Source organism: Schistocerca gregaria, chromosome 6, assembly GCF_023897955.1.
Source record: "Schistocerca gregaria isolate iqSchGreg1 chromosome 6, iqSchGreg1.2, whole genome shotgun sequence".
In the NCBI taxonomy this organism is placed as follows: Eukaryota; Metazoa; Arthropoda; class Insecta; order Orthoptera; family Acrididae; genus Schistocerca; species Schistocerca gregaria.
The window spans coordinates 217757224-217780359 of record NC_064925.1 but is presented as its reverse complement, the minus strand read 5'-3'; the positions used below and the strand labels follow the sequence as shown (position 1 = coordinate 217780359).

At 42.1% G+C, this 23136-nt stretch overlaps 1 protein-coding gene across 1 annotated transcript in view; it reads right to left on the bottom strand.

Annotated features, from left to right (window-relative positions):
• The window catches only part of LOC126277899 (tubulointerstitial nephritis antigen-like), a 483079-nt gene extending 467863 nt beyond the window's left edge, over nt 1–15216 (bottom strand). Inside the window, exon 1 of the mRNA XM_049977454.1 lies at nt 15081–15216. The gene's annotated coding sequence lies outside the window, so the exon portion shown is untranslated. The remainder of the gene's footprint in view (nt 1–15080) is intronic.
• Between the last annotated feature and the right edge of the window lie 7920 nt (nt 15217–23136).

Here is a 23136-nt window from a genome sequence, read left to right as displayed (position 1 = left end):
GCGAGATGTATGCGGGAGGATGAAATATGATGCTTGATTTCTCTAGGAACTTACAATCTCGGAATTTTAACACTAAACCACATCGTGATGCATAACGCTTCCATTACAGCGTCTTCCACGAGAGCTGGTTGAGCCTGTCCGTCATGCCTTCGCGCTTGCCAAATGAACCTATAATGTAACGTGCTGCTGTTCTTTGGCTCGTTTCTACTTTCTATCTCAAGCATATCTTGTAAAGATCCCAGACTGACGAGCAATGTGCAAGTATTCTTTAGACGTTTTTTTTGTAAGCTACCACCTTCGTGGGTGGACAACACTTCCAGGCAACTGCCTTACCTGCGATTATTTTTATGCCATCGTCTCATTTTAAATCGTTCTGTACATCTACTCACAGATAATTAATGGATATAAATTCCGTCCACTGAATGTTCTATGATAGTGTAGCCACAAAAAAACGTATCTTTAGGCATATTCACAGCCAGTACGTTACACTTGTTTAGGTTGTTGGTCAACTGCCAATCCATGCACCAAGCGTTGATCCTTTGCAACTCTTCCTGCATTTCGCCACAATTTTCTAGCAATCCGACTTCTCTGAATACATCATCATCCGTGGAAGCCTCGTGGAACTTTCAATGTTTTCCACTAGGTTATTTATATTCAAGGTGAAAGTTCAAAAAAATGGCTCTGAGCGCTATGGGACTTAACATTTGTGGCCATCAGTCCCCTAGAACTTAGAACTACCTAAACCTACCTAAACCTAACTAACCTAAGTACATCACACACATCCATGCCCGAGGCAGGATTCGAACCTGCGACCGTTGCAGTCCTGCGGTTCCGGACTGAGCGGTTAGAACCGCTAGACCACCGCAGCCGGCTCCTAAAAGTTGTCAGGCGTGTTTTCTCGACTGTTTTGTGTGGTATTTGCAATTACGTTCTTGCAATGTGTAATTGTAATCAGCCCAAATAAATACAGCTCACCGTGTCTTTCATGAGACGTTCATTGTCGACGTAGAGCGTCGGTTTGTTTTCCGTTACAAACAAGTTGGTTTTTAAAACAGAATTTTACGTGCTCACTGATAGAGTTGGTTAGTGCGATACACGATTTGTCGATATCTATGAACAGCGACTGTAAAAGACGAAGAACAGCCGCTATTCGAGTAGCGACAACACCACCCTGGCCCACGCTGACTTCTACCGCCCTGCAGCAGCGCTATTCAGTTCGCTGCTGGAGTGCTTATTATTATTAGTGTTTTACTGTCCCTGTCAATTCATAACGACAAAACGAATATCTCACTAGATTAATTGGGACCGTTCTATGGAACTGGTACGTGAAATACCGCTTTAAAAACGATACTGTTTGTATCGGGAAACAAACCGACGCTTTACTTCTACACTGGGCGTCGCTTGAAAAGACCTGATGAGTAGCATTTGCTTGGGCTGACCCAGCTAAACATTGCAAAAACGAAATTGCAAATATCTGCCGAAACATCAGAGAAAATGTGCCTGACGATTCTTAAGGGAGCCCCTGTTATATTGTAAGAAGATGCTCGAAATTCCGAGAAAAATAGGGGTTAGTTCTAGGGAAAGATAGCTAATACACACTATGTACATTAGTCAAGAGGGAACAATAAGACTGGAAGACCGAGAACGAAGCGCTCGGATTAAAAAGGGGGTAAGCCAGGAAAGCAGTCTTTCTCCTCCACTGTTCAATCTGTAGATCCAAGAAGCTCCGCGGCTTGTGACAAGTATCTAGCGAGCTCTCGTTCACTCTTGGTCAGGACGTCAACTAGGAATCTAGCATAGCCTTCAGTTGATTCTAACAAGGCGCTTAGTCAAGTATGGCATAAGTAATGCCTCTCTATACATGTTTGTAATTATATGTATGCAGCATATGAAGCCTGTAACACAAATTAAGCGCAGTATATATTTCGTTTTACCAACGACTACTAATTATTTCGGTCGTTGCAGATACAGACTATACAGCCAGCTCCTTACCGACTTCACTGCCAAACCTGCAATATATGTTTCTATTTCGCATTGGCCACCTGTCATCTTAACAACTGACGACGAAAATGAAAACAAATTACAGGATCTGTTGAAAGGAATGAGGAGTCTAATGGGTACAGAATATGGACTGAGAATAGATCCAAGAAAGACGAAAGTAATGAGGGGTAGCAGAAATGAGAACGGCAATAACATCAAATATGGGGCTTACGACGTAGAGGTAAGCAAGTAATTCTGCTACCTAGGGAGCAAAGTAATCCATGATAGACAGATTAAGGAGAACTACTCTAGTACTGGCAAAGAGGGCATTTATGACCAAGAGATGTCTACTAACATCAAATATGGGCCTTAATTTGAGGTAGAAATGTCTAAGAATGTATACTTTTAACACAGCTTTGTATGGTAGTGACACATGGACTGCGGGAAAAACGGAACAGATGAGAATCGAAGCATTTTGGATGTGGTACTAGAGACCAATGTTGAAAATTAGATCGACTGATAAGGTAGCAAATGAGAAGGTTCTGCACAGAATCGGTGAGGAAAAGAATATATGGCAAACACTGACAGGAAGGGACAGGATAATTGGACTTCTGTTAAGATATCAGGGGATCATTTCCATGGTACTAGAGGGAGCTGTAGAGGGTGACAGCAATAGAGGAAGATAGTGGTTGGAATACATCCAGCAAATAATTGAGGACGTAGGCTGAATGTGGTGCTCTGAGATGAAGAGTTTAGAACAGGAGAGGAATTTGTGATGAGTCACATCAGTCCACTCAGAAGTTACTTTTATTTACGAAGATTTTACAGGAATTGATGTTAATGACATTGGACAGTACTTTTGGGGATCTATCTTCCATCTTGTAGAAAGGTGTGAGCTGTGCTTTCTTCCAGCTATACTATTAAATATGTAACTGAGGTACGCCGTCCAAGAACGTTTTGTAGGGCATCTATAACACTGCGCGTTTCGCAGTATCAGAGTAAACGAGCGATAGACCCTAGGGAAAGGGCGGCGTGAGACACGACAGGAGCGGGCCGCTCACAGTCCCGAGTGTTTACAGACATGTTTCGGCAGCCACAGAGAAGCCGGCAGAGAGATGCAGACCTCTCTGTGTAGCGGCGAGTGTCGCCGGCAAAGCCAGCCTCTACGCCGCCGTAGCCTGCTGACTGCTCGTTTTCGTAGCCGCATGCAGGCCAGGAGGATGTTTGTTCTCCGATAACGCGCGCAAACCACTCTGGCTGGCTGTACGGGAAGCGGGCCACGCACAAACTGGGACGCACACAAATGTGCTTACATATATATATACACACACACTCACGCAGGCGCCTCTTAAGTGGCTCTGGAGCTCCAGGAGGATGCCAGGCCACATCTGAGAACTCTAATGCATTGGATTCGCTATGCGATTCCGCTGTGTGTTGCTTTTAACATTTCGTCTTTGGTTCTTGAGGGTTGAATTAACTGAGTCAATGTCTTTGAAAGTCAGATATATGTGAAGCAGATGCTGGTGTGACCAGTCGCGTCTCTTTAGAATCCTTTATTTATTCAGAAACAGTTTGTCGATAATGGGTGCTGCAGCAGTAACATGTATGTGGAGGCTTCGCATGACTGAATAGCACTACGAAAGTTTATTAAATTTCATTTCTAAAAAAATTTCTGTTTATATCGTTTCTAAGTTGCACATTGTTTTCCGGCGTGACTAGTTTCGATAAAAGTTGACTGTTTTCAGATCTGAAAACGAAGGCATCTCCACGACGCGTTTCGAAAGTTTATACCTCCATCATCAGGTGGATTTACATTTGTTAGTATGACATATGTGTGTGTTGTGTTACGATTTTGGGAGAAATTGTGGCACTGTCTACTGGGGAAACAAAATACTATTTTAGAATATGGTTTCAGTTTTTTGAACTAAAAACTAAATGTATATCTAAAAGTGAAAATAAATCAAGTAAAACAGAATACCTCTGGTTCCTTTCACTGCTATAACACATCACATGTAAACTGTCATACGTTGTAAACAAAGATGGCGTCTGCAAACTATTAGGTGCAAATAACAAAGCATATACATCATAACAAGATTATTATTTTCGAATAAGTTTCCATTGTTTTACGATAGGTAGAAAAGTATTGTACTTAGCTATTAAATTTACGAATGCAGTTTTCATTTAATTTATTTTTTGTCGTACCCTGGTACGAAATTACACATGCTTTAGACATGCCAGGCGCCGTCAGTTAGGTGACTTTTTCGTGTCAGTAATGGCGTTACGAAGAAATCTCCGATGCGTCCGAAAATCAAATCCGGTCGCCTTCAGTTACGTATGTAGTTGCGAAAGCAAATCATTCTGTTCATACAGGAATTGCACAGCAGAATTCTGTGTTATTGGTCTTTTCAAGGTATGCGGCACACAGCGTCAATAGGACAGTAAGCGCCTGGCGAGAACAATTTGCAAGTATGACTGTCGAACGTGAAAAGTGTAGAAAACAGGGCTGTCACCACTGTGAGAGGTGTATGTTACTCCGTCGGAAAATGCTTCGTAAGGCTAAATGATAGCGACCGACCGCCGTGCCATCCTCAGTTGACTGGCGTCATCGGATGTAGATACGGAGTGGCATGGAGTCAGCACACCTATCTCGAGACTGTTGTTAGTTTTTGTGACGTAAAGCCGCTACTACTCAGTCAAGCAGCTTCTCAGCTGGCTTCAGGAGGCCGAGTGCATCCAGATAGATCAACAGCACATCGTGGTCCAGATTGTCAGCCATGCAAGCGCCATCCACTCCCGAAGGTGCAAGGGAAGATGTAGACGCTAATGCATAATGACATTTATACGTCGATATCCCCTACAAGAGAAGTCTACTAATATCAGACATGGGCCTTAATTTGAGGGAAAAATTTCTGAGAATGTACATTTTGAACAGAGCATTGTACGGTAGTGAAATACGAACTGTGGGAAAATCAGAACAGAAGAGAAGAGAACGGAAGCATTTGAGATGCTACAGACGATAGTTGAAAAGTAGGTAGACTGATAAGGTAAGGAATGAGTAGGTTCTGCCCAGAATCGGAGAGGAAAGGAATCTATGGGAGTAACTTCCATAGTACTAAATAGGGCTGTAGAGGGTCAAAACTATAGAGGAAGACAGAGATTGGAGTACATCTAGCAAATAATTGAGGACGTAGGTTGCAAGTGCTACTCTGAGATGAAGAGGTTGGCACAGGAGAGGAATTCCTGGCAGGTCGCATCCAACCAGTCAGAAAAAAAATCCTCCTACAGTATTACAGTTATAATGTTAGAAACTTGTGACTGTTATATAGAACATAGTGCACGATATTCAGCTCAGTTTTTGTTCGGTAATGTTTATGGGTATTCATTTTATAAGGATTTTAATTTTTAATTCTAATGAACATATAATCTACCTTTTCTCATAAACTACTCAAGCATTAAACATGAAAATTTACAGCTTACATCTGTATAAAAGACTGGCACAACATATGCAACAGAATTTTGTTTAACCTCACATATACTTTGAAATCGTTTTTTCAGTTTTATGTTAAGTAAGAAAGCTCTGTTTTCCTCATATGGTAAAGTGGTAATACCGGTTCTCGTCCCACTGATCCTTACTCCTGTTCGGACGGAGTTAAGTTTTTATTTTTATTTTTTAGTAAAGGAGAATTATTATCAGGCACAAAGTAAATTAAAAATGTTGCACATGCTCAGTCAGTAAATGATTTTAAAGCACTGTGCCAGAATTTCAGTATGTTAACTTTATACTTCCTGAGATTAGATCTCAAAAAAGCTCGCGCTACAACAAATCTTATTTAAAATCTTTGTTTCACTTTTTAACAATGTTGCCATACTTCTAACCATTAATACTACCCAGCTCCATACTCTTCATTCTCTTCCTTTGACTGTTTTCCTATTCTGGCTGGGTTTTGTCATGTTGTGCTTCAGCGCTGCTTCCATCTTCAGTGTGAATGCACCTGGAGGGAAGTCTAATCTCTGAAGACACTTAATTCTACTCACATTTCCACTGTTAAACAATAGAGAGCTATCACATGCAGCTATCTTCACAACAATTGAGGACACGAATAGTGCTTTTGGAGAACGCACCCAGTGATTGTAGCTCTCAATCGTAACAGGTACACATTTTTTCCAGCAAGTGGCAAACCATGGTTACGGGTGTATGGCTTTCCACTACCTTCTGCCCGAAAATATTTGCACCTAGATATGTCACAGACGAAATTCTGAGGATTTTCATCTGTGGGTAATTTGTGGAAGAAAATTGTCCACACTGCTTGCTGAATTGTTTTCGCACTAAGCACGTTGTTCCTGATGGCTTTTCCATAATGTCATGTGTGAATTTCATTATTAGTGGTTCTCTTAAAATCTCCCAATGACTTTCCTTTTTCATATCTTTCTCAGCCTTTTAGATACATCTGCAGTTCGTTTCAATTGTGTGACCAAAAAATTAACAAAATATGTCTAGGGCATAAAAGGTATGGATCACAGCACGGAAAAATATGGCATGGCAGGCGAAGAGCGCCATAGAAAATGTTTTAAAACATACTTCTAGAAAAATTTCGATTATGAAACCTTGAGATGTCATTCTTGAGGTACCAATCTAATAAATGAAGAAATAAAAAAAATTCCAATTTTTCCTTATTTTGCCCTGAATCTGCCCTTAACGTAGGTAATATGAGAACAGATGTATTCATTGCAGCACATACGTTGACCGGTGTATATTACAACACGTCAAAAGCGTAGAAACAGTTCGTTTTGTAATAGTAATTCAAATCATCAATACAATTTCAATGATACGATGGTTTATCACATATCTCACCTGTCAGGTTCTTTTCCTTTACCAGCTGTGCTATTACCAGAACATTACATAAAAATTCCATATAAAATCAACTTCGCATCCATGAAATATTTTAACTGATGAGCAGTTTCCTACCGAATACATCTGCTTCACGAGGCAGCGATGTGAGCGCCTATTGTTGTTATCATGTTCAATGGAACCAAGTGATACAAAGCTACTCCGTCGTGAAACAAGTCCCAACCTAATTCGTAGAATATTGCTAACCAATAAAACAATATAAATAAATATAGACAAATGTAGAATTTCAGTCAATGGTTTCTCACTAGAGTACTGAAGAAGAAAATAAAGGCTACAAGATCGACCACAAGCTGGAAGAAGGAAATCTTATAAAACAAAGAAGGCTAAAGTATGTAAAACAAAGAAGATAAAAATGTATATAAAACACAGAAGGGTAAAGTATGTAGCGTAACAGACAGTGCCGCTTAATACCGACAAAGTAAAATAAAGACATGTGTCACTTGGAATTTATGTGTCAGCACTCTCATAAGCAATCAACGGAGTCGGATACCCCTTAGGACAAGATAGACGCTCCCATTGCTCACAACGAGGTTGTGTTTCTGCACCGTGCCACGTTATTTTGCGCGAGTTATGACCTACCACACTGCCAGTTTTCCAGACAGTTATTTTGATTGCCCGAGCTGTATGAAATTTAATCTTTCAGTGCTGTCTCAGCTTAACTAAGTCTTATAAGACCGTTCAAATGTGTGTGAAATCTTATGGGACTTAACTGCTAAAGTCATCAGTCCCTAAGCTTACACACTACTTAAAGTAAATTATCCTAAGGACAAAGACACACACCCATGCTCGAGAGAGGACTCGAACCTCCGCCGGGGCCAGCCGCACAGCCCATGACCGGAGCGCCTTAGGACGCTTGGCTTTGTAAGACAGTTCTTTTTCTTCTTTTTTACGTTACATGTAATAATCCATAAACAATGGTAGAGCCCGCCGGACAGATCTTGTGTGTACGGGTTTGCCACACAGCATTTGTTTCACCTATGACGTCAGCATACCATGTACGTGATTGTTACGAATTAGGTTTGCGTAAAACTATAAACTGATGTAGTGTGGACACATTGTGAAGAGCTTACACAGGGTAAGACAATACAAAAATATGCTTGGATGTAAGTGAAAGTTGGTATATTACATTGAAAATTACAAAAAAAAATGAAGGATATTGTCTCATATGACTTAAATATGCTCAGACTTACAGAAAACACAAGTCAAAGGGAAGCTCGCTTCGAAAGGACTCCAGAAAGCATAGGAAGTCCATTGCAGAGCGAATGCCAGAGTTACGATTGCGTCGAAAAGGAAATGGAAAGATGGAACAAAAGATTTTATAGCTGAGCCGTCAGGCATAGAATGGTCAGCGACAGTCCAAACTTGCGATTTATCTATTATTCCACTATTTATCTCCGTGTGGAACCATTGTATTAAAGATTAAAGAAGATATACACTTCTGACATCGTCGGCGTTGGAGTGATTTGTAATATTACGAACACTGAATCAGTTTTCAAATCAGACGACCACTCCCTGAAAAGCAGAAGCGTTGAGTTGTCGATAGGCACAGACACAAGAAAAATATTGCTAGCTTTCGAATTCTGAAAGTTAGTAAGTCTTGTTGTGTGTGCCTATCGACAAATCGGTTCTTTATGGTGAGTGGTCTCCTTCAATCCAAAAGATTTTGTGCAGTACACGAACTTTCCTACGTTTCCTACAACACATTGTATTAAAAAGATTGATAGTGAAATTACATGTTAAAAGACACACACTCACACACGCACACACACACACACACACACACACACACACACACACACGCGCGCGCGCACACACACACACTCCACATTCATACACTGCAGTACCTCGCGCAGTTCTGTTTTTTTGTGGTAAATGTGGATTTAGTTCCGTAAAAACTCCAGCACGTTATAAAGTTCGACAAACTTATCAGTTTTCGCCATTCAGAAAGCTATGCCAGCGCTATTCGTACGTCAGCCGACTTGGTAGGCGACCAAAATGCTTGCACAGAGCAAGCTGACTCTCCTGTTGCCACTACAGACAGGGCAAAGTCCGCGCTTCCATTCACAAGCTACTAGGTGTGATTTCCAGGGAGCTTGCTTATCGAATACAATGTAAAAATGAAATATCCGTACTACGTCGCCTTAGGAAGGGTCACTACACAATTTATACAAAGCTTAACACGCAGTTTTTAAGACGACACTAAACAACTGTAGAGGCCTCCCACTTACGCAAGTCTGATACGGAGCTAGTTTTCCATACTCGGCAACTGTTCATTCTAATTGTACATCTATACTCTGCAGACCACTGTAAAGTGCGTGGCAGAGCGTACTTACCACAGTATCGGTTACTGGGGCTTCTCCCTGCTACATTCACTTGTGCAGTGCAAGACGATTGATTGCTTACGCATCTGTGTAAGCACAGTAATTAGTCTAATCTTAATTTTGCGATACTCACTGCTATGGTACATACGGGGTTGTAGTTTATCCTTAATTTCCCCACTTAAAGCTTTAAAGGTAGGTTTTCACGGGATGGTTGGCATTTATCTTCAAGTGTCTGCCACTTCTGTTTCTTTAGCATCTCCCTGACGCTCTCTCTTGGATCAAACAAACCTGTGACCATTCGTGCTGCTCTTCTCTGTATACGTTCATACGTTTAGTATCCCCTTTTAGTCCTACTTGATGGAGGTCCCAAACGATAGAGTAACATTCTGCGATGCTTTGCAGGAATGTCTTACAAGCAACCTCCTGTGTAGATTGACTGCATTTTACTGCTATCCTCCACCAATCTGCCACCTGTTTTACCTACACCTTAGGTTATATGATCGTTCAGTCTTGTTCCTTTGCTATTGTTACAAGCAGGTATTTGTTTGAGTCGACTGATTCTAACTGTAAATCACTGATGTTTTTGTCAGAGAACAATCGCTTTTTTGTTGTTTTTTTGCACAGTTTTGCTTTTCTGACTATTTAACGCAACTGACAGTCTTTGCGCCACTTTGAAATCCTACAATATTTTTGCAGATTGTTACAGGTAGTGATTATCGATATCTGAATCAGCTGCATATAGCACGAGGTCTTCCTAAAGATTGTCTGCAATGTGATTAAAATACGTATTGCAACGAGGGCAAATACAGGCATTTTTACATGTGGTGCCATAATATGTACACACATAACTGTGTTGGTTGTTTTTCTTTGTGTATACCAGGGTTCCCATAGCCTAGTCACAAACTTTACGGTATGATGTTCGCTGCGTGGCCGCATCTGGGCCGTGAAGTGAACGATGCCTTACAGAATAGATTATCCGTTTTGCGTCCACGCGTCCATGTGTCTATACCTAACACCTCACCTGCTGCCTAGGGGAAAATGGACATCAATATCATTGTCTTGCACATGTTCTTGGAAGTACTAAACGACCTAAAAAGATACGACCTATAGTAGCTGTAATTATTAGTCTGCAAATGACATAAATACTGATGTAATGTTATTCATTACACCATCCTCTATCACCACTACAAATATCTTCGCTTGTACTCGTCATATCCTGTATAACATGAACTTCTCTGGACCACACGTCAAGTTACTTCTACATCCGAGACGACATGCTGCGTCCTCTCTGCTAAGAGATCATCTCAGGTCACAAATTTCGCTTGGTACGCTATTCGATCGTACTTTCTATACTACGCGTAATGAATGTAACAGAAGAGCTTCAATTTCGCGTTGACATTCATATGCAAAGTGGAACGGTATCGTGTCGTCCAAGATGTTTGCTGCAGCTGTGTACACGATACGTGAGAATACATTAAACGTATTTGCAACTGCGAATGTGGACAAACATCAGCTTTATAATGGAATGACGACAATGAAAATTTGTGCCGGACCGGAAATCGAACTAGGATTTCCCGCTTATCACGAACTGGCGTCTCACTATTAAGCTATCAGACCACGACTCATGGCTAGACCCAAACTTCTATATGTCGTCAACCATGTGTCTAGAACTATTACGTGTATTCCTGTACGGGGGAGACATTTAAGTTGAAAGTCGCTTGCCCGGTGTCGTCGGATAAATACGATACTGCAGTGCCTGTGTTATTCCAAATTACGATGCAAAGTTTCTTCGGACACGGATGCATGCTCTGTATTGTAATTAGGAGTTACAGGGGCACTGCAGTATCGTCTATGTGAGAACTGTCAGATGTAGGTCAAGGTCTACAGGCGGGGACTGACCATGAACGTTTGAGCCGCGTGTCACACAGATGCACTGTGACGTAAGGCTATCGAGTGCAGAGATCACCTCTGCCAGCCGACGATGCCAATTCTATAATATTTATATTTTCCGAGGGCGTTTCATTCAGTGGTACCACAACAGAAAAAAAATGATTCACTACACTTAAAAACGATCCTTTGACATCCTTTGCGTTAAACTGCACCTTTTCACTTACTACAGAAAGAACCAAGAAATTTTCCACATGGCACACTGGAATGCACCTGTACATAATATATCATTATTGGCACGCTGTCTTCTTTAACTCTAGGGAATGGGGACCAGAGGTGGTGAATCGGTAAGCCTGTCGAAGATCTATGGCTACACACAACATATATTCTCAAAGCAACTCTAGACGTAGAAGCTACACGCTACAAGAACTCGTCAGTCCATGTCTTACACTGTTCACTTGTGGTGGGTGAAACGATCCCTACTGATAGTGAAATTGTTGTAGAGCTTACGTCGAATACCGGTTCTATAAAATTCTCGAACAAGGCCTCGTTCAAAGTATCACCTTTCAAGTCGACTGAACGTCTCTGCTACCGTTGCGTATGGACTGTACCGACCTCATACGAACGTACAAGCCTGTCTCTGAATGCCTGATAAAAAAAAAATTATGGAGTAGTAATGCAGAATGTGCTCTCTTTAACAGATGCAGTGAACTTTCCACGCCTACTAGTTCCTTTCGCGGTGCTGATTTCTCGCGCAGAAATCGATTCTAAATGTAGGTCACGGTACCTAGTCCAAGACCAGTGCTATTTCTCGGCCCAGTACATCCACGAAAACTAGATTAGGTTCCCGTATTTTCTTGACTGTGCTACACTTTTCGTAAACTCAAAAAAGAAAAAGAAAAAAAAGGCGAACGGTTCTGGGAAGTTCCACTCTGCTATTACATTACATTGTATGAGCATACATACGCATGGTACGGAGCTTTGTTACAAACTTTGCCTGCTATTATGATATTGACACAAAGAAAGTGTGAATGTGGCAGTTTGCCGTCTAGTACTCTCATATAGCTATTGTAGCGTTATCTCAAAAATTGTCGTGGTTACTATTCGCTCTTTGTTTTGAGAAGACATTTCGGAAACTATCCTGTAAGATGAAACGCGACAGACGCAAAAGGAAGTGTTATGCAACGTCGAAATTTATAGACTGTTGCTTCAGTGCACAGCAATCGATGAATGCCAACGAGTCTTCTTCGCGGGAAGTAGATTTGAGTAACAACTATAAAACAGTACTCATCTTAGAGATTGATGTTAAACCGGAATGATTTATTCATGATTGCATAATAATTTTCCGGAAACGTCGATGTCACTGGGTAGCTGTTATAAATCAAAAATCTGCAGAACGCTTAGAAACAGACTGTCGCATCCGAAACGTTTAGCGCCAAAATAACGAACTTTTCATCATTTTCAAAACGAACGAATAATGGATCATCATCACTGTAGACACGACGCAGTGCCTGTTCCTTCGGACATTCGGAATAACACAGGCACTGCAGTATCGTAACGATATATTTCCATAAATTTCATTACTTTTTCTCTGCAAGCACTTAGTAGTGTTTCATCCTCTCAGTTTAGCCACGTATAGTACAGAAAGCATTGTACACCATCTCGTCACGTCACCTACCCAATAAATTTCAGATATTCTGACAGTTTCTCTATACACTTTGCTTATACCCGTTGTGAGTTCATATTATTGATTTTTTTTTCACAGAAATCAATTTTGGTACAGTAATCAGTTTATCAATCATAGTGTGCAAGGAGGACAGCGCTACCAACAAAAATTTTCACACGCACAATTTTTTTGCAAGTTCAGAAACATGACAGTTTCTGTTACGTAGGTTGGTAACTAAAAATATGACTCAATCCTTAATCTGTGTCTAATGGACATCTATTTTTCAGTTAGAGGCGCTATACGGGTCCATCAGTTTATCGGCGAGTTTTCAAATGACACATTCGTGGGACTTAAAGGAGAATCCACAACGTTCACTAATAAACAGATAGTGGTATATAAGTAGTATTGATGTCGTAACAACTTTTCACTTTCCGTTGCTAAAGTGAGTGACATCCTAGTGGTGGTACAATGCAAAATGCTGTGCCATCACAGAAATAACAATGTTTGTCTATCTAACTGAAAGGAGTCCATTACTGAAATTTCTAGTTGTTATACACTTCAAAGTGGAACGTATCTGACAGACAGCGTTTTCATTTCGTCTTCTCTTTGCGTTGTAGTGAGTTGCTTGACGTAGGAAAAACTCTGAAAAAAAAAGAAAATAGCCACTCTATATCTGTGACATGCGAAGCTAAAACTGAATGATACAGTTTTGACATAACGAATAACGCGAGCGCGCGGTGGAATACAAGTCATTACATTTTTGTCGCGTGGAAGATCAACATTTACGGGTAAAAATTATGAAGTGGGTGCCGCATTACGTTTTTCACAGCTTACATGCGATACTCATACATAATATGGACCAAAATACTCATTGGAGACTTTCCCAGTGTATAATGTTGGTTTCCTGAATTGGATTTGCAGCTTTAATTTTAGTTGTTGGTTTTAATAAACGTGGCGCAAAGTGGTTTAAATACAGCGCTTTACACTGCATGTCATTCACATACATAGCTTCGTGAAATTTTCACCTTCAAACCTACCCTAGACGCAATGTTATGCTGCGGATGTCTGCCACCATAAGCAAGGTTTGCTGAAGGTGGTTCAACTGTTATGCTCTACGGGTGAGCAAATGTGTAATTTTTCGCACATTAGTAACGCAATCGCGAGTACTCACTAAGCGACTAAAAAGTTGGACTCATTGTATATAACAGAGCGGTTTTGGTTAACACATTCACGACTACGATCAGTCAGTAGCCCTTAATATCAGACAGGCGTTGATAAATAGGCTTCTGAGTGATTATCTGCTGTTTCTGATGTTGTAATAGCTCTACAACTCGATTGTCACAAATTAGTTTTTGATTTTAATAAATGTGGCGCAAAGTGGACAAAATACAGCGCTTTACACTGCATATCATTCACATACATAGCTTTGCGAAATTTTGATCTTTAAACCTAAGCTAGACGCAATGTAATGCTGCAGATGTCTGGAACCAGAAACAAGATTTGTTGAAGGTGGTTCAACTATTATACTCTAAGAGCGAGGAATTGTGTAATTTTTCGCACATTAGTAACGGAATCGCGAGTACTCACTAAGCAACTAAAAAGTTGGAGTCATCACATATAAGAGAGCGATTTTGGTTAACACATTCACGACTACGATCAGTCAGTACCCCTTAATATCAGACAGACATTGATAAATAGGCTTCTGTCTGATTATCTGCTGTTCCTGACGTTGTAATAGTTCCACAACTCAATTGTCACAAACGGATCTTTAAACCTACCCTAGACGCAGTGTTACGCTGCAGATGTCTGGCACCACAAACAAGATTTGATGAAGGTGGTTCAACTATTATAATCTACGGGTGAACAAATATCTAATTTTTCGCACATTGGTAACGTAATCGCGAGTACTCAAAAGTTGGACTCATCGTATATAACAGAGCGGTTTTGCCTAATGTATTGACGAATACGATCAGCCCGTACCCCTTCTGTGTGAATATGTGCTGTTTCTGACGTTGTAATAGTTCTACACCTTGATTGTCACAAATGGACTGTACCGGGTGCGATTTCGGCTGCTACTTTGAAAACCGTGCTGTCTCCTCTTATATATTGCGGTCGATTTGCGATTGTACGAAGCAGAATTGCGCTCGACATTCACGACGTGAATCCCACTGGACACGGCACACAGGTTCCGTTGGTGACAGCTGACACAGTCCAAAATTTTTGCACACTTCCCTCGGCGGCACTTCCCGCACCGTACGACAGCGGTCCTGCTCGCGGAGCTACGACGCCGGGGCGAGATGTGCAGCCGGCGACTCACCTGTTGCGGCGTGCGGCGGCCGCGGCGTAGGGTCGCAGAGGCAGAGCCGGCGCGGCGCGGCGCAGCGCAGCGAAGCACAGAGAGCGGGGCAGAGCAGGGGCAGCCGCGCTCGCTCGGGTCCAGACCGCACAGTGGCGGGGCGCGCGCCTCGGCCCGCGTTATATAGCCGGCCGCGCAGCCACCCGCCCACGGCTGTGCGCCAGCCGCGGGCTCTGCGAGCCGTCGCCCCGCTGCTCCCCGACACCCGCTCGCTGTCGCCAACACTGCACGCTCGTATTCAGCGCTGGCGACGTCCCGAGTCCCGGTTCCCCACAGTATCTCGTATTTTTTGGAACTCTGGAACTGATTCGTGCAGTTCACAGGCGTCCCGCAAACTGGGGTGACTTTTTTTTCTTTATTGAGTTTAGATTACCCCTGAAGGGGGCGGGCTGGCAGCAGCTTAGTACGCCGCTCTTCAGCCTACAGAATTTATTTTAAAAATATGAAGATCATCATCATCGTCATCATTTAAGACTGATTATGCCTTTCAGCGTTCAGTCTGGAACATAGTCCCCCTTATAAAATTCCTCCATGATCCCCTATTCAGTGCTAACATTGATGCCTCTTCTGATGTTAAGCCTATTACTTCAAAATCATAACCGAATCAAGGTAACAATTTAAAGCCATTATGACTATATTTCGACCGTGACTGTATCAAAAATTATGAAAAAGTTTATTTAAATAACCGCTACCAGTCACAAAATTTGTTACTACTGTATTATTTATTGAGCAACATGTTTCGGGGAATACCCCATCTTCAGGCTCAAAGGCCTTACAAAAACATATTTTAACATTAAAGTCATATTAAAGCCTTTTATAAGAGCTGTTGGTGTCCTGTGGAGGAAGAGAAATCTCAGTAAGGGCGATGTCACTTTAAAAGTTGCACTGATGTTTGTATGAAACACAACTTCCAACTTCCAAAGTCACATCGCCCTTACTGAGATTTCTCTTCCTCCACAGGACACCAACAGCTCTTATAAAAGGCTTTAATATGACTTTAATGTTAAAATATGTTTTTGTAAGGCCTTTGAGCCTGAAGATGGGGTATTCCCCGAAACATGTTGCTCAATAAATAATACAGTAGTAACAAATTTTGTGACTGGTAGCGGTTATTTAAATAAACTTTTTCAGAATCAAGGTAACCTCCCCCTGGTCTACCCTGACTCCTCCTACCCTCTACTGCTGAACCCATGAGTCTCTTGCGTAACCTTGCTTCTCCCATGTGTGTAACATGACCCCACCATCTAAGCCTATTCGGCCTGACTGCTACATCTATAGAGCTCATTCCCACTTTTTCTTTGATTTACTCACTGTGGACACCCTCCTGCCATTGTTCCCATCTACTAGTACCTGCAATCATCTTAGCTACTTTCATATCCGTAACCTCAACCTTACTGATAAGGTAACCTGAATCCACAGAGCTTTCGCTCCCATACGACAAAGTTGTTCGAAAGACTGAACGGTGCACAGATAACTTAGTCTTGGTACTGACTTCCTTCTTGCAGAAGAGAGTAGATTGTAGCTGAGCGCTCACTGCATTAGCTTTGCTACACCTCGCTTCCAGTTCTTTCACTATGTTGGCATCCTGTGAGAATATGCATCCTAAGTATTTGAAACCGTCCACCTGTTCTAACTTTGTTCCTCTGTGAAGATCAGTGATATAAAGGTAAAATGGCGGAAAATTGTGCAACTTAAAACATTAAACAAAGGGTTCATGATGCTAATAAAATACACAGGAAGCAGAAAAATAATAGACACACAATTAAAGAACACGGCGACAGTCCGGTTTCTGTTCGCAAGAGATATAAAATTCACACCCAGCAACAGCATGGTTTCTGTTCGCAACCTTTTGGAAAGACGAACCACTCTGAACATTCACTTGAAGACTGCACTAAAAAATTGCCACAAATATGATATACCACAGCCGAGGGCAGATAGGGGGAAACTTGACAGATAATGGGAAAATAAAAAAGGGGGGAAGGAGAGGAAAAGCGAAGGGGGAGGGGGGGAAAGGAGCCAATGGAGGATGAGGACTGATAAGAGGGGTGGGGGGTGCTGACCAGACAGTGACAGGGAGTGGGGAAGGCAGAGGAGGGAAAGGCAGAGGAGGGGAATACAAAAGGACTCGGGGGGGGGGGGGGTGACTTTGGCCCAGTTTTAGCTTATATTTTTTTGTGTGGCAAGAAAACAAAGGATTGTATCAGACCCCCTGAAGGGGTCAGGCTGGCAGCAGCTTAGTACGCCGCTCTTCAGCCTACAGAATTTGTTTTGAGAAGATGAAGATAATAAATAATAAAAGTTGGCGATAAAATCGTTGACTTAAAGGTAAAATGGCGGAAAACTGTGAAACTTAAAACATAAAACAAAGGGTTCATGATGCTAATAAAATACACAGGAAGCAGAAAAATAATAGACAGACAATTAAAAAACACGGTGACAGTCTGGTTTCTGTTCGCAAGAGATATAAAATTCACACCCAGCAACAGCATGATTTCTGTTTGTAACACTTTGGAAAGACGCACAACACTGAATACTCAATTAAATACTGCACTAAAAAGTTGGCACAAATATGACGAATCACAGCCGAGAACAGGAGGGGGGAAACTGGACAGATGATGGGAAAATAAAAAAGGGGGAAGGAGACGAAAAGCGAAGGGGGGAGGGGGAAAGGAGCCAATGGAGGATGAGAACCCATAAGAGGGGTGGGGGGGGGGGGGGGTGCTGAGCAGATGTGACAGGGAGTGGGGAAGGCAGAGGAGGGGAATACAAAAGGACTCAGTGAGGGTGGGGTGACTTTGGCCCTGTTTTTGCTTATATTTTTATGTGTGGCAAGAAATCAAACGATTCTATCAGACCAAAAACATCAAATCCTCTTTCCCAGTACTATCAAAGACTTGCGCCATCAATTAAAAATATAATCTATGAGGGGGTATCCAAAACAAACCGGAATTATTTTTTAAAAACTATATATTTTGAAAACCTTATCCCCTTTAAAATACTCACCACTACAATTAATACATTTGTTCCACCGAAGCTTCCATTGATCGAAACATTTTTTGTACTTTTCTTTAGAAATAGCTGATAAACCCTCCTTTTTTTCCTTGACTTCTTCAGTGTTGTTAAATCGGTGTGCTTAAAAAAAGTGGTTCAAGTGGCTCTAAGCACTATGGGACTTAACATCTGAGGTCATCAGTCCCCTAGACTTAGAACTACTTAAACCTAACTAACCTAAGGACATCACACGCTTCCATGCCCGAGGCAGGATTCCAACCTGCGACCGTAGCAGCAGCACAGAGACGAGGTAATGGCAGAAGTAAATCTGTGAAAACGGGGCGTGAGTCGTGCTTGGGTAGCTCAGATGGTAGAGCACTTGCCCGCTAAAGACAAAGGTCCCGAATTTGAATCTCGATCCGGCACATAGTTTTAATCAGCCAGGAAGTTTCAAACTGTGAGTTGTTTTAACTGGTATATCTTAGAAAGATGTCCTGCTTCTGTGGAAGTTTTTCTCAGTAAACCATTTATTGTTTGGATGGTTCCTAAGATTTGTGTACAGAAGGTTTTAAAATTATTTATTGTTTGGGGTGGGCTTTGAGACTTATAGACATTTTATATGTTTAGTATTGTTTTAGATTCTAGGGCACTGATGACCTCAGAAGTTAAGTCCCCTAGTGCTTAGAGCCATTTGAACCATTATTTGAGCAGTTTGTTGCTGTCATGCAATTGTTAAATAAACGCTGTTGGAAATTACACGCCAGAATTTGTGTCTAATTGGTAATTATTGCCTTGTCTTTATTGAGTTGAAGTATCGTTGAGCGTGTGTCCCATGTCTCAAGGGCAGTTCTGTCACATTTCGCTGGGGCACTTCTAACGATATCCTTGTCTCAGATGAACACTTTCCGTTCAGGTGGTTCAAATGGCTCTGATCACTATGGGACTTAGCATCTGAGGTCATCAGTCCCCTAGAACTTAGAACTACTTAAACCTAACTAACCTAAGGACATCACACACACCCATGCACGAGGCAGGATTCGAACCTGCGACCATAGCAGCAGCGCAGTTGCAGACTGATGCGCCTAGAACCGCTCGGCCACATCGCCCGGCTAACACTTTCCGTCCAGAGCGTCGTACCGGGTTCTTTGAACCACTCACATCCTGTGAACCTATACTGTATGCTTGGACCTTCGTTATGTCTGCAGCGTGGCACTAAAACAAGTACTCTATAGAAATCTAGGAATGTGCAATCAGCCTTTTGCCTTTCATACATGATCCAAAAGATACCGTCTTAAAAGAGGAAAGCTGAATTTGGAAATCTCGAGACTGGCAAACTGAATTTCATATGAGCGAAGCTTTCTAGATCCGTTCTGATCTGTGGACTGAAACTTTTCTGTCTAACGAGTTCTTCGAACTTAAAACATGCTCAAGAATTTTGCAATAAACCGGTCGATGCCAGTTAAGACCATGTCCAAGGCAATGTCCATCAGGCCAGATACCGCTTAACATAGAATTACTGGTCAGTTAAAACCCAAATCGAACACTTGCACGTGCAAACTCTGGCCGCTTCAGCCTCTAAAATGATATGTTTAGCTTAGACACCAAAGGAGAGAGAAGTACGAAATGATAGAGGTGGTGGAAAAGTCCATTTAGGGGCCAGTGCTTGGACTTATGTGTTGAGTAAATTAATTTTAATTTTATCTCGATACAATGAGTTTACTGGAAACAGCGATTATCGTATCTACAATACTTCACGAAAGTTCTCAGCAGTCTTTTTTTTTGATCAGTTACAATTGGACAACAAAATGGAAGTTTACATTTAATAATTATCAGCGCACAAGGTTTGTCGTTAGCTCGTTTTTACAAACAATTGAGCTGACGCCTTTGAAATACAAGGTGTACAACTCTGCTTCCGGCGTTTCTTCCCCCCAACCTTTGAGGCTTTACTGAAAGAAATTGGTTCCACATGTACCATTCAGAGTATTTTCCATCGCTGGCCACTACTTTCTCCCATCTTTCGGGCAGTGTACGAATCCCGCGCCAAAAAAAATTGTTCATCTGTTGAAGCGACCCACAAATCGATCCAATTTGTGGCTTCTTCATGAGATCGGATGTGTTGGTCAGCCAGGCCATGCGCCATTGATCTAAAGAGGTGATGGGCAGAGGGAGCAATGTCTGGAGAATATGGCGGGTGGAATAGGATTTCCCATTTTAACGTTTCCAAGTACGTTTTGACCTCTTTTGCAACGTGGGGTCGAGCGTTGTCGTGCTGCAAAATCACTTAATCGTGTCTGTCGCTGTATTGCGGTCGTTTGCTTTTTAATCTTCTGCTATATGCATTAATTGCGTTCAATAACGATCATCTGTGACTCTTTCATTTGGTTTTAACATCTCATAGTACACGACGCCGAGCTGGTCCCACCAAGTGCAGAGCATGATCTTGGAACCGTGAATATTCGTATTGGCCGGAATATCCCAATGATTTTTTGCGTTTACGGTTATCGTAATGAACCCATTTTTCGTCCCAGGGCACAATGCGATGCAGAAATTGCGATACAGAAATCCCTTCCGTTTTTGCCTCTGAAGCAACTGTTCACAAACACACAAACGTCGTTCAACGTCTATTGGTTTCAGCTCACACGGGACCCAAGTTCCTTCTTTACAAATCATGCTCATAGCCTTCAGATCTTTTGAAATGGCTTGCTGTGTCACTCCCACTAATCGTGCCAATTCTTCTTGAGTTTGACGTGAGTTTTCACTCAGCAATGTCTCCAATTCTGCATCTTCGAAAACATTCTCTCTTCCACCACTATGCCGGTCTACGACGTTAAAATCACCGTTCATAAAGCGCTGAAAACACTCACGACACGTTCTTTCACTAATAGCGCCCTTGCTATACGTACTTGAGAGCATTCGATGAGACTGAGCCGCTATTTTCTTCATACTGAAACAAAACAGTAACACCTCCCGCAAATGACGAGAATGAGGCTCATAAACTGACATTTTCAATCACGAACAACTTTATGATACAGACACACATCAACTAATGTTTGAATGAGGTTATGTTGACCGAGGTCCAAGCTAACTGCCTGACGTCTGCGATCTGTTTCTTTCCACCGGTACTCACCGTTGTCGCCACCTGTCAGCAAACGGCGGAAGCAAAGTTATACACCTTGTAGTATTGCAGATACCTCGCAGCTCTCTCCAGTAAGGGTGTCTGAAAGACATAACAGTTTTTAGCTCTGTTCTCAAGGGTCAATTACCACGGATGAAAGAACGTGGCAAATGAGAAAGTGAAGAAAATTATCAAGGATGAATAAGCTTGCACAGGCTTTTCATTACATTTTGTCGGCATAGGAACTAACAGGCACAACAAATGCGCAAGTGGAACATTGTCAGCATTCCAGTTGTGCTGAAGAAGGAGTTGTTACCAATTCAACTTCCCTTTCTCCAGCTCATTTGGCGTCACTTAGCCATCTTCGTGGCCAGAGATTCACGCAGCTAGCACGTACATTAGCTGCGGCTCAAAGGAAGTTTGCGACCGAGTGCAAGCTGAAGAGAACTGGTCCAAGTGTGCTAACAATCAAGAATTTGATTCGCAAGTTTCAAAGAGCGGGTATTGTCCATGACGGCATTGTTTTGCAATGCCTGTCACCCACAAATGGTGAAAACGCCTGAAAACATCGAGAAGACACGCTCTGCGTTTCAAACCAGCCCCAGGAAATCGATCAGACGAGCTGCATAATAGGTGGGAATCAACCGGGAGACATCGCAACAAATTGTTGTTGAAGACCTGCATCTCTTCCCATACAAAATTCAAACCTATCAGCCGTTAAGCCCCAGGGCCATGGAACAGCGGTTGTGTTTCGCCAACACTATTATCCACAGAATTGACTAACATGACTTTGATGTGAATATGGTTTGGTCTAGCAACGAAGCTCACTTTCATTTGCGTGGGTTCATCGGTAAGTAAAGTTGGCGCATTTGGGCGACTGAGAGTCCGCATTTCGCGATCGAGTAGTCTCTTCAGCCTCAACGGGTGACTGTGTGGTGCGAAATGTCCAGTCACGGAATAACAGGTGCGATATTGCTTCATGGCACGGTGACTATCGAAAGGTACGTGAAGTTTTTGGACGATGATTTTATCCGCATTGTCCAAAGTGACCCTGATGTCGACAAGGTGTGGTTCATGCAAGATGGAGCTCGACCCCGTCGAAGGAGGAGAGTGATGTCCTGGAGGAGCACTTTGGGGACCGCATTCTGGCTCTGGGGTCGCCAGAGGCCACTGGCATGGGCTTCGATTGGCCGCTGTATTCTCCGGATCTGAACACATGCGACTCCTTTTTGTGGGGCTATTATAAAGACAAGGTGTACAGTAATAATTCCAAATCCACTGCTGAGTTGGAAACAGCCATTCAGGAGATCATCGACAGCATCGATGTTTCGATTCTTCAGCGGGATATGTAGAATTTCGCTATTCGTCTGCGCCACATCATTGCCAATGATGGCAGGTATATCGAAGATGTCATACCTAAAACAGAATATCTGCATTGACGTTTACATGTTGAATGAAATTTGTGCATCCCGTAGTTTATAACTAATTTACTGTTTTTCATACAGTTCACTAATTGTCACCCAGTATTTCTTATTATTTGGGCTTTTTAATCGTCCTTTTGGGCCGTTGTCTCGTCTATGGGCATTAGTCATGAATAATATTTTATCATATCATCGCTTCTCTTTCGGCAAATACTTTTTGGGGCTCGAAGCTTTTAGGAATATTAGTTCCACTAAACCAGGTGTTCGCTCAAATAGCTTTTCCAGCATATACAGCTGATTTCAGCTGATTACATATGTCGTATCTAATTATCTAGTGTGATACTTGATGAAGTCAATGGTAATATTCTTCTCCTCCTCTTGTTCTGCCCCCATCTGCCACCATACGCAACAACCCGTTAACACTTTCTGTTAGTGGCTTAAATATTTCAGAGAGAGGCTGTTCCCGCTGCAACTGTCACAATTTTAACAT